Raw genomic sequence first — 11,670 nt, forward strand, 5'->3', positions numbered from 1 at the left:
ACAGAACAGCAACTGTTGCACCATGGACGCACAAACTGTTTGTTTTCTAGGTTACTTTTGTAATAGGTAAAAAAAAAATTCAAATGTTTTTTGTCTCTTCGGAAGAAAAAGATAAGAGGCCTAATTCGGGTTGTATTCCTCTACACACTGTAAAGACGCATTATTTCCTTTAGGCATCTTTTCTCCTTTTCTTTTAAACATTGTTAAAAGGGGGTCGTAATATTTTACGACAGGATGCAAAGAAGCCAGCAAACAGCGAAAACCTGAGTAAAGCCCAGCAGGCTTGATCTGGTTGAAAGGGGGGGGGGGGAGGGACACCGGTATCATGACCCTATCAATCACCTGTCATCTCTGTTGACAATACCAGAGGAACATTTTATGACTCGCACCCCTGAACTGTAGGCTTATCTTTCCATACAATTTCTTATGGTTGAGGGCATTGGGGCAGGAAACTGTGGTGTCTTCCCTTAAGGTCCAACAACTCACTTTGTTGTCACCTGGTGCATGCTAGGGCACATAGCACCATAAATCTTCAGGTAACGGATTCTATTGTCTGCAAACCAGAAGTACCACACAAATAACTGTACATTACTAAAGAGAAAAAAAAATACATTCTAAAGCAGAGCAATGGGCCTTAATTCAAATTATTTTGAAAAGAGCTTAATTAAATTAATTTAAAGAGACATGATATTTTAAAAGGTTTTGAACATGAAAAAATATCACATACAGTTCGGACCTTTGCTATTCTCATTTGGTGCTACACAGCGTTAGAGAAAACTCATCAAGGGGCTATAAGGTTTTCAAATAGACAGGGGTATGGGATACTGTAGGTTCTAATTTGATGGAACAGGCATTATTTTAGATGCACAGCCACTAAATTTAAAGCAGGTCGGTTACGTCTTACAACTCCACTGTTTATTATGGTTCGTTAATATAGTGGGTGCAGAGATAGACAGATAGATAAATTTTCCAGCAAAAGGGATGCCACTGTTGGTATAGTCACAAATGGCATCCCGTCTGCCGGGATATCATATGTATCCAGTTATAAGAATGACTATAGCAGCAATGCTTTAAATTACATTACGACAATGTCGACATTGTCCAGTCAACAGCATGACAATGGACAAAATAATGTCTTCCCTTTTCAACTACGCAAACTTAGGAGCCCTCATGAGACACAAAGCTCTGATCTGGATAAAATTGCAGTGTGTGGTCAAATCCCAGGATGAGAAATACTTTGGCATGACTTAGGGGTCTATTTACTAAGCCTTGGATGGAGATAAAGTCGCTGGAGATAAAGTACCAGTCAATCGGCTCCTAACTGCCACGTCACAGGCTGGGTTTGAAAAATGACAGTTAGGAGCCGATTGGCTGGTACTTTATCTCCAGCGACTTTATCTCCATACAAGGCTTAGTAAATAGACCCCCTTTGTCAAATAATTTAACCAGGTCCTGCTCATAACCACAGTCCGCAACAAAAGCACTCTCTCAGATCTGGCACCAGTCACCACAATGGGTACATACTTCAATTCTTGGTTTTGTTCTACCCTGCCCTGGGAATGGATCAAGCGAAATGGGCGAGTCCAGCTCATAACCACAATCAGTAACAGAAACATTCTCTCAGATCTAGCACCAGCCACCACAACGGGTATATACTGCATTTCTGGGGTTTTGGCTAAACTGGGTACAGCTCAAGTCAGGGGCGTAGGCAAACATTATGTGGGCCCCATAGCAACATTTAGAAGAGGCCCCTGTCCCAATACTTCTAGAGAGACACCTCTCCATTGCAGTTGTTAATTTAATTCCCCATAATAGTGCCCTAGTAATTTTCTGAGTCAAAGTAGTGCCTTAGGTACGGTTATGCTGCATAGTAGTGCTGTAATTCGTTTTCTGAACCATTGTAGGGCTGTCAGTACACATTATGCATCAAGGTACACCAAACGCACATTATGATATACAATGTTCCCACTACATATTGTGGCACATTCATATTATGTAACATTATAATGCTCTCCAGTTCATTTTAAACTAAAATAAGATTTTAAACCTACCGGTAAATCTATTTCTCCTAGTCCGTAGAGGATGCTGGGGACTCCGTAAGGACCATGGGGTATAGACGGGCTCCGCAGTAGATAGGGCACCTAAAAAGAACTTTGACTATGGGTGTGCACTGGCTCCTCCCTCTATGCCCCTCCTCCAGACCTCAGTTAGAGAATTCTGCCCAGAGGAGATGGACAATACAAGGCAAGATTTAGCAATCCAAGGGCAAGATTCATACCAGCCCACACCAATCATACCATGTAACCTGGAACATACATAACCAGTTAACAGTATGAACAAACGACAGTAACGGTCCAAGACCTATTCCAACTGTAAAATAACCCTTATGTAAGCAACAACTATATACAAGTCTTGCAGTTTCCACACTGGGACGGGCGCTCAGCATCCTCTACGGACTAGGAGAAATAGATTTACCGGTAGGTTTAAAATCTTATTTTCTCTTACGTCCTAGAGGATGCTGGGGACTCCGTAAGGACCATGGGGTTTATACCAAAGCATCCAATCGGGCGGGAGAGTGCGTATGACTCCGCAGCACCGACTGAGCAAACGCTAGGTCCTCATCAGCCAGGGTATCAAACTTGTAGAATTTAGCAAAAGTGTTTGACCCCGACCAAGTCGCAGCTCGGCAAAGCTGTAATGCTGAGACGCCTCGGGCAGCCGCCCAAGAGCCCACCTTCCTAGTGGAATGGGCTTTAACCGAATTTGGTACCGGCAATCCAGCCGTAGAATGAGCCTGCTGAATCGTATTACAGATCCAGCGAGCAATAGTCTGTTTCGAAGCAGGTGCGCCAATCTTATTAGCAGCATACAGGACAAACAGAGCCTCTGTTTTCCTAATTTTAGCCGTTCTGGCTACATAAATCTTTAAGGCCCTGACTACATCCAGGGATCTGGAATCCTCCAGGTCACTTGTAGCCACAGGCACCAGAATAGGTTGATTCATATGGAACGAAGAAACCACTTTAGGCAAAAATTGCGGACGTGTCCTCAATTCAGCTCGATCCACATGAAAAATCAAGTAGGGGCTCTTGTGTGACAAAGCCGCCAATTCAGACACTCGCCTTGCTGATGCCAAGGCCAACAGCATGACCACCTTCCAGGTAAGAAATTTCAACTCAACCTTGTTAAGCGGTTCAAACCAGTGTGATTTTAGGAACTGCAACACCACGTTCAGGTCCCATGGTGCCACTGGAGGCACAAAAGGGGGGCTGGATATGCAGCACTCCCTTTACAAACGTCTGGACTTCTGGAAGAGAAGCCAATTCCTTCTGAAAGAAAATCGAGAGGGACGAAATCTGTACCTTAACAGAGCCTAATTTCAGGACCATATCCACTCCTGTCTGTAGGAAGTGGAGAAAACGACCCAGATGAAAAACTTCCGTAGGTGCATTCTTGGTCTCACACCAAGACACATACTTTCGCCAGATACGGTGATCATGCTTAACCGTCACCTCCTTCCTAGCCCTAATTAAAGTAGGGATGACCTCTTCCGGAATCCCCTTTTTCGCTAGGATTCGGCGTTCAACCGCCATTCCGTCAAACGTAGCCGCGGTAAGTCTTGAAATACACAGGGCCCCTGTTGCAACAGGTCTTCCCTCAGAGGAAGAGGCCAGGGATCTCCTGTGAGCATCTCTTGTAGATCTGAGTACCAGGCCCTTCGAGGCCAGTCTGGGACAACAAGTATTGTCTGTACGTTTCATTGCCTTATGATCCTCAACACTTTTGTGATGAGAGGAAGAGGAGGAAACACGTAGACCGATTTGAACAGCCACGGTGTTATCAGAGCATCTACTGCCACTGCCTGAGGGTCCCGAGACCTGGCACAGTACCTCCGAAGCTTTTTGTTGAGGCGTTACGCCATCATGTCTATTTGAGGAGTTCCCCAAAGACGTGTTATGTCTGCAAAGACTTCTTGATGAAGACCCCACTCTCCTGGATGGAGATCGTGTCTGCTGAGGAAGTCTGCTTCCCAGTTGTCCACTCCCGGAATGAAGACAGCCGACAGAGCGCTTACATGATTTTCCGCCCAGCGAAGAATCCTTGTGGCTTCCGCCATCGCGACTCTGCTTCTTGTCCCGCCTTGGCGGTTCACATGAGCCACTGCTGTGACATTGTCCGATTGAATCAGAACCGGTAGGTTTCGAAGAAGACTCTCCGCTTGTCGAAGGCCGTTGTAAATGGCCCCGAGTTCCAACACATTGATGTGTAGACAGGACTCCTGGTCTGACCAAAGACCCTGAAATTTTTTTCCCTGTGTGACCGCTCCCCATCCTCGGAGGCTCGCGTCCGTGGTAACCAGGATCCAATCCTGAATTCCGAACCTGCGACCCTCCAGCAGGTGAGCACTTTGCAACCACCACAGGAGAGACACTCTGGCCCCTGGGGACAGAGTTATTTTCCGATGTAAGTGCAGATGGGACCCGGACCACTTGTCCAGAAGGTCCCATTGAAAAGTCCTTGCATGGAACCTTCTGAAGGGAATGGCCTCATAGGCCGCCACCATTTTTCCCAGAACTCGCGTGCATTGGTGAACGGACACCCTTTTTTCGGTTTTAGCAGGTCTCTGACCATATTCTGGATGTCCTGGGCTCTCTCTATTGGGAGGAAGACCTTCATTTGTTCCGTATCCAGTATCATACCTAGGAACGGTAGTCGAGTTGTCGGAATCAACTGTGACTTCGGTAGATTTAGAATCCAACCGTGTTGCTGGAGCACTCTCAGAGAGAGCGCCACACTGCTCAGCAATTTCTCCATTGATCTCGCTTTTATCAGGAAATCGTCCAAGTATGGGATAATTGTGACTCCATGCTTGCGCAGGACCACCATCATTTCCGCCATTATCTTGGTGAAAATCCTCGGGGCCGCGGAAAGTCCAAACGGCAACGTCTGAAATTGGTAATGACAATCCTGTACAGCGAATCTCAGGTATTCCTGATGGGGGCATAAATGGAGACATGAAGGTACACATCCTTTATGTCCAGAGACACCATAAACTCCCCCTCCTCCATGTTGCTCTGAGTGATTCCATTTTGAATTTGAATCTTTTTATGTACAGGTTTAGGGATTTCAGATTCAAAATAGGTCTGACCGAACCGTCCGGTTTCGGGACCACATATAGGGTTGAGTAGTAACCTCTTCCCTGCTGGTGCAGGGGAACCTTGATTATCACTTGCTGTTGATTATCACTTGCTGAACCTTGATTATCACTTGATTATCACAGCGTTTGAATTGCAGCTAACACTATATCCCTTTCCGATGTGGAAGCTGGTAGGGCCGATTTGAAAAATCGGCGCGGGGGCACCTCCTAGAATTCCAATTTGTAACCCTGGGAAACTATTTCCAACACCCAGGGATTCAGGTCTGAACTGACCCAGGCCTGACTGAAAAGTCGAAGACGTGCCCCCACCGGTGCGGACACTCCCTCAGGGGAGCCCCAGCGTCATGCTGTGGGTTTTGGAGCAGCCGGGGAGGACTTTTGGTCCTGGGTACCTGCCGAAGCAGGTGCTCTTTTGCCTCTGCCCTTACCTCTGGCGAGGAAAGAGGATCCCCGACCTCTTCTGGACTTGTGCGACCGAAAGGACTGCATCTGATAGGGCGTTACTTTCTTTTGCTGTTGGGGAATATATGGTAAAAAATTTGTGGAAACCAGGTCCGTCAGCCCATCCCCAAACAATACATCACCCTTATAGGGTAGTACTTCCATATGTTTTTTGGAATCCGCATCACCCGTCCATTGGCGAGTCCATAAGGATCTTCTCGCTGAGATAGACATGGCATTGGCCCTAGAAGCCAGCAATCCAATGTCCCTTTGAGCATCCCTCATAAATAAGACTGCGTCTTTTATGTGGGCTAGAGTTAAGAATATAGTATCCTTATCCATATTATCAAATTGATCTGTCAGCTCATCTGTCCAAGCTGCAATTGCGCTACACACCCATGCCGACGCAATTGTCGGTCTTAGCACAGCACCCGTATGAGAATAAATACACTTTAAGGTAGTTTCTTGCCTGCGATCTGCAGGGTCCTTAAGGGCCGCTGTGTCAGGAGACTGTAGCGCCACTTTCTTGGACAAGCGCGTCAGGGCCTTGTCCACAGTGGGGGATGATTCCCAAATCTCCCTGTCCTGCTTAGGGAAGGGGTATGCCATATAAATTCTTTTGGGGATCTGCGGTATCTTTTCCGGAGTCTCCCAAGCTTTTCCAAAGAAATCATTTAATTCATGAGATGCGGGAAAATTAATAATCTATTTCTTTCCCTTAAACATGTGTACCCTTGTGTCGGGGACTGAGGGCTCATCCTCAATATGTAACACATCCCTTATTGCCACAATCATACACTGAATGGTTTTAGTCACCCTAGGGTGCAATTTTACTTCGTCGTAGTCTTCACTGGAGTCAGAATCCGTGTCGGTAGTAGTGTCTTGTGTTAAGGGACGTTTTTGAGACCCCGACGGGCCCTGTGAGTCTGTCCAATCCGAGGATTGACCCCCTGATGTCCTCCCTAATTCAGCCTTATCAAGCCTTTTATGTAAAGATGCCACACTTGCATTCAACATATGCCACATGTCCATCCAATCCGGAGTCGGCACAACCGACGGGGACACCACTCATTTGCTCCACCTCCTCCTTGGAGAAGCCTTCCGCCTCAGACAGGTCGACACACACGTACCGACACACACGTACCGACACCCCACACACACAGGGATTAACCTATAAGGGGACAAAACCCCAACCAGGCCCTTAGTAGAGACAGAGAGAGTATGCCAGCACACACCAGCGCTTAAAAACACTGGAAAAAAATATGACCAGATAGCGCTATTTTATATATAATATACCAATTCCCATTCACTGCGTCGCTAATGTGCCCCCCTCCTCTTTTTTCCAGCCTGTGAAGTTCAGCAGGGGAGAGACCAGGGAAGCAGCGTTCATGCATGCAGCTTCTGTGGAGAAAATGGCGCTGGTTAGTGCTGAGGATCAAGCCCCGCCCACCCGACGGCGGGCTTCGGTCACAGTGACTTTTCTATTAAAATGGCGGGGGATTCTAAGATTTACTGCCTCCGCAGCCTAATCTATTTGAATTTGCCCAAAAGTGAGGAATATTGCTGACCAGGACGCCCCCCCCCCCTGCGCCCTGCACCCTTCAGTGCTGCTCTGTGTGTGACTGGGAGCAATGGCCCTTACCTCATGAAGATCTGATGTCTTCTGCCGCCTAAGATGTCTTCTGCCTTCTCATCCGGCTTCTATCTTCGGCATCTGTGAGGAGGACGGCGGCGCGGCTCCGGAACGAACCCCAGGTGAGACCTGTGTTCCGACTCCCTCTGGAGCTAATGGTGTCCAGTAGCCTTAGTAGCAGTGCCGAACTTGACAAGCCAGCTCTGCTTCTCTCTCATCGGTCCCACGATGCAGGGAGCCTGTTTCCAACAGGACTCTCTGAAAATAAAAAACCTAACAAAATTCTTTTTCAACAGAAAACTCTGGAGAGCTCTCTGCAGTGCACCCATTCTCCTCTGGGCACAAGATCTAACTGAGGTCTGGAGGAGGGGCATAGAGGGAGGAGCCAGTGCACACCCATAGTCAAAGTTCTTTTTAGGTGCCCTATCTCCTGCGGAGCCCGTCTATACCCCATGGTCCTTACGGAGTCCCCAGCATCCTCTAGGACGTAAGAGAAATTACAATGAGCAGGTCCAGGGGCAGACCTAGATATATTGTATCCAAGTCCGCCAACCACCCCATACACTCGCTGCAGGGACTGAAGTCACAGCTGGGCAGGCACTTTCAAGAGACAGTACTAAGATATCAAGCGTCTGATTAGCAAGTGCATATGCTTACCTAGATCGGCCACTCTGTTGGTGCGATGGTGGGTTCGTCAACATCGCAGTCCTGTGTGTACCCAGCCTAACTGTGGTCCAAACATGGAATAATACAGGGCTCAGGAGCTCTATGTACATGAGTATCACTACACCAGTGATCGCGTTGGGACAAAAAATAAGATTTTAAACCTACCGGTAAATCTTTTTCTCCTAGTCCGTAGAGGATGCTGGGGACTCCGTAAGGACCATGGGGATAGACGGGCTCCGCAGAAGACATGGGCACTCTAAAGACTTTAGAATAGAATGGGTGTGCACTGGCTCCTCCCTCTATGCCCCTCCTCCAGACCTCAGTTAGAGAAACTGTGCCCAGAGGAGACGGACAGTACGAGGAAAGGATTTTTGTTAATCTAAGTCAAGATTCATACCAGCCCACACCATCCACACCGTATAACCTGGAATATACGCAACCAGTTAACCGTATGAACAAAACAGCATCAGCCAAAGACTGATCTTAACTGTAACATAACCCTTATGTAAGCAACAACATATACAAGTAATGCAGAATTTTGTCCGCCCTGGGACGGGCGCCCAGCATCCTCTACGGACTAGGAGAAAAAGATTTACCGGTAGGTTTAAAATCTTATTTTCTCTTACGTCCTAGAGGATGCTGGGGACTCCGTAAGGACCATGGGGATTATACCAAAGCTCCAAACCGGGCGGGAGAGTGCGGATGACTCTGCAGCACCGATTGAGCAAACATGAGGTTCTCATCAGCCAGGGTATCAAACTTGTACAATTTTGCAAAAGTGTTTGAACCCGACCAAGTAGCCGCTCGGCAAAGCTGTAAAGCCGAAACGCCTCGGGCAGCCGCCCAAGAAGAGCCCACCTTCCTAGTGGAATGGGCCTTTACCGAATTTCTACCGGCAATCCAGCCGTAGAATGAGCCTGCTGAATCGTGTTACAGATCCAGCGAGCAATAGTCTGCTTAGAAGCAGGAGCGCCAACCTTGTTGGCCTCATACAAGACAAACAGAGCTTCTGTTTTCCTAATCTGAGGCGTCCTGGCTACGTAAATTTTGAAGGCCCTGACTACCTCAAGGGATTTAGAATCCTCCAAGCCTTCCGTAGCCACAGGCACCACAATAGGTTGGTTCATATGAAATAATGACACCACCTTAGGTAAAAATTGAGGACGAGTCCTCAACTCTGCTCTATTCACATGGAAAATGAGATAGGGGCTCTTATGAGACAAGGCCGCCAATTCGGACAACCGCCTTGCAGATGCAAAGGCCAACAACATGACCACCCTCCAAGTGAGAAACTTTAACTCAACCATTTGAAGAGGCTCAAACCAGTGAGATATTAGGAACTGTAACACCCCGTTAAGGTCCTATGGTGCCACTGGGGGCACAAAAGGGGGCTGGATGTGTAGCCCTCCCTTTGCAAAAGTCCGGACTTCTGGGAGAGAAGCCAATTCTTTCTGGAAGAATATAGATAGGACCAAAATCTGTACCTTAATGGAGCCTAACTTTAGGCCCATATCCACTCCTGTCTGTAGAAAGTGGAGAAACCGGGCCAAATGGAAATCTTCTGTAGGAGCATTCTTGGCTTCACACCAAGATACATACTTCCTCCAGATACGGTGATAATGTTTCGCCGTCACCTCCTTCCTAGCCTTCATCAGAGGAGGGATGACTTCTTCCAGAATACCCTTCCCAGCTAGAATTCGGTGTTCAACCGCCATGCCGTCAAACGTAACCGCGGTAAGTGTTGGAATACGCAGGGCCCCTGCTGTAACAGGTCCTCCCTGAGAGGAAGAGGCCAAGGATCTTCTGTGAGCAGTTCCTGAAGATCTGAATACCAGGCCCTTCGAGGCCAATCTAGAACAAGGAGTATTGTCTGCACTCTTTTTCGACGTATGATTCTCAACATTTTTGAGATGAGAGGAAGAGGAGGGAACACATAGACCGACTGAAACACCCATGGTGTCACCAGGGCGTCCACCGCTACTGCCTGAGGGTCCCTTGACCTGGCACAATACCTTCGAAGCTTCTTGTTGAGGCGTGACGCCATCATGTCTATTTTAGGAAGTCCCCAAAGATGTGTTATTTCTGCAAAAACTTCTTGATGAAGTCCCCACCTCCTGTATAGAGATCGTGTCTGCTGAGGAAGTCTGCTTCCAAGTTATCCACTCCCGGAATGAATACTGCTGACAGAGTGCATACGTGATTTTCTGCCCAGCGCAAAATCCTGGTGGCTTCCGCCATTGCCACTCTGCTTCTTGTCCCGCCTCGGCGGTTTACATGAGCCACGGCTGTGACGTTGTCCGATTGAATCAGAACCGGTAGGTCGCGAAGAATATTCTCCGCTTGTCGTAGGCCGTTGTATATGGCCCTCAATTCCAGTATGTTGATGTGTAGACAAGCCTCCTGGCTTGACCACAGTCCCTGAAAATTCCTTCCTTGTGTGACTGCTCCCCCTCCTCGGAGGCTCGCGTCCGTGGTCACCAGAACCCAGTCCTGAATGCCGAACCTGCGACCCTCTAGAAGGTGAGTACTCTGCAGCCACCACAGGAGAGACACCCTGGCCCTGGGGGACAGGGTTATTTTCTGATGAATTTTAACAGGTCTCTGACCATGTTCTGGAGTTCCTGGGCTTCTTCCATCGGGAGAAAAACCCTGTTTTGTTCTGTGTCCAGAATCATGCCTAAGAAAGACAGCCGAGTCGTTGGAACAAACTGTGACTTTGGTAGATTTAGAATCCAACCATGCTGCTGCAGCACTCTCAGGGAGAGCGACACGCTTTTCTGCAACTGTTCCTTTGATCTCACTTTTATCAGGAGATCGACCAAGTACGGGATAATTGTGACTCCTTGCCTGCGCAGGAGCACCATCATTTCCGCCATTACATTGGTGAATACCCTCGGGGCCGTGGAAAGCCCAAACGGCCCTTCTGAAACAGGTAATGACAGTCCTGTACAGCGAATCTCAGGTATGCCTGATGAGGGGGATATATGGGTACGTGAAGGTATGCATCCTTTATGTCTAGTGACACCATAAAATCCCCCCCTTCCAGGCTGGAGATCACTGCCCGGAGAGATTCCATTTTGAATTTGAACTATTTTTAGATACAGGTTTAGGGATTTTAGATTCAGAAAGGGTCTGACCGAGCCATCCGGTTTCGTGACCACAAATAGAGTTGAATAGTAACCTTTTCCCTGATGTATTAGGGGAACCCTGATAATCACTTGCTGTTGACACAGCTTTTGAATTGCAGCTAAAACTATCTCCCTCTCTGGGGGAGAAGCTGGTAAAGCCGATTTGAAGAATCAGCGAGGAGGCACGTCTTCGAATTCCAGCTTGTAGCCTTAGGATACTATTACCATCGCCCAAGGATCCACGTCCGACTGACCCCAGACGTGGCTGAAGAGTCGAAGACGTGCCCCCCACCGGTGCGGACTCCTTCAGTGGAGCCCCAGCGTCATGCAGATAGAGCCGGGGAGGACTTCTGTACCTGGGAACTGGCCGTAGCAGGCATTCTTTTCCCTCTACCCTTACCTCTGGCGAGGAAGGAAGAGCCCCGACCTCTTCTGGACTTATGCGGCCGAAAGGACTGCATCGGATACTGTGGTGTTTTCTTTTGCTGTGGGGGAACATAAGGCAAAAAAGTAATTTTACCCGCGGTAGCTGTGGAAACCAGGTCCGCAAGACCTTCCCCAAATACAACCTCACCTTTGTAAGGTAAAACTTCCATATGCCCCTTTGAGTCGGCATCACCCGTCCATTGGCGGGTCCACAGTGC

General features: G+C 48.0%; 1 protein-coding gene across 2 annotated transcripts in view; it reads right to left on the bottom strand.

The window, feature by feature from the left end:
- LOC134948916 (cysteine-rich hydrophobic domain-containing protein 2-like) overlaps nt 1-11,670 on the bottom strand; it is a 95,546-nt gene that overhangs the window by 10,127 nt on the left and 73,749 nt on the right. The window lies entirely within an intron of this gene.

Source organism: Pseudophryne corroboree, chromosome 8 (assembly GCF_028390025.1).
Source record: "Pseudophryne corroboree isolate aPseCor3 chromosome 8, aPseCor3.hap2, whole genome shotgun sequence".
Lineage (NCBI taxonomy): Eukaryota > Metazoa > Chordata > Amphibia > Anura > Myobatrachidae > Pseudophryne > Pseudophryne corroboree.